Raw genomic sequence first — 1,297 nt, 5'->3', positions numbered from 1 at the left:
GGGGGGTTGCTTATTTGTATGTGTATGCAGGCAATAAGTATCAGCTTCCACCGACAATAAACTGCACAAGGCGTCTCTCCAGGAGAGCGAAAAAGATACGCACTGTCTCAGAACACACAAAAACCACATAAAGATCCTAACTAGGATCTGTGAACACAGCTGCCAACTTGTACGTCAAAAAACCCACCATGGTTTAATACGTCTTTGACAGCCTGAATCCATGCGTCCATTGTCGTATTGGGCACTTAGAAAGGTCTGTGGTCTGATATTGCTCCGTCTGGACTTACGCCGATAGTGGAGAAAGATAAAGACGTCTCAAGACCAGATCAATGAAGAACAATGAAAACAAAGTCCACGAGATTATTGGAGAGATCTTCAGCTGCAGGTCTTATTTGAATAGTTTTAATTTCCTGGATTTTAAAAAGTATATTATGTGAAGGATTTGAAGGGGAGGTATTAAAATTTGATCAATGCGCACCATGTGGCTAGACCCATCGCGAGGGTAGAGTTTTGTGTTTTTTTGTGTGGAAAAGTTGGCAGCTATGTGTAAATTATCTGTCTGTTTTTGACCTCCCTGCACGTAAAGCTTTTGTCTTGGGGCAGTTGTCCATGAAGTATGGCGGGAAATGCGAGGCGCTGCGGGGGTGTGGGGGAATTGGAGAGTTGGTGGTTGCTTTTTGGGGGAGATTGTGAGTGGATTAGGAGTGTATGTCTACGTGTGTGTTTTTGTGTGAGGGTTTATGTGTGGATGTGTCATTGTTTGTGTGTACGTGTCTATGTCTGTTTTTATATATATATATTATATAATATATTACATGTATTATATATGTAAGATTTTTACAATGTATTTATTCATGTAATTTATATACGTAATGTGTGTCTGTGTTTGTGTGTGTATGTGCGTGTGTATGTGTGTACGTGTTTATGTGTGTGTATGTCTGTGTATGTGTCTGTTTGTGTGTGTGTCCGTCTGTCTGTCTGTCTGTGTGCATATATCAATGTTCAATAGTGAAACAGTTATCGTGACGGTATCGGTGTCGGTAGCGTGACGTGAACAGCCCAGCTTCCTCTGAGATGACATGATGTCGTTTCGGCTGTCAAACGTGCCAGCCTGTGACCAGCTGTGAGCACAGAGATGCACATCGTCCATCGACACACTAACGGGCATGGGATCCTGGGGGGTGACCAGATAGATGGACAGGCACAGCAGAGGAAAAGATAGGTAGGGCCAACCAGTGACACCCTCCAACCTCCCACATACACAGACAGGAACAACAGAGAGAGAGAGAGAGAGAGG

At 43.6% G+C, this 1,297-nt stretch overlaps 1 protein-coding gene across 1 annotated transcript in view; it reads left to right on the top strand.

Moving 5' to 3' along the window:
• The window catches only part of LOC101863582, a 3,670-nt gene that overhangs the window by 1,722 nt on the left and 651 nt on the right, over positions 1–1,297 (top strand). The window lies entirely within an intron of this gene.

Source organism: Aplysia californica, unplaced genomic scaffold (assembly GCF_000002075.1).
Source record: "Aplysia californica isolate F4 #8 unplaced genomic scaffold, AplCal3.0 scaffold00156, whole genome shotgun sequence".
In the NCBI taxonomy this organism is placed as follows: Eukaryota; Metazoa; Mollusca; class Gastropoda; order Aplysiida; family Aplysiidae; genus Aplysia; species Aplysia californica.
Note: the sequence above shows the minus strand (reverse complement) of the source record. Positions and strands in the feature narration are given on the sequence as shown.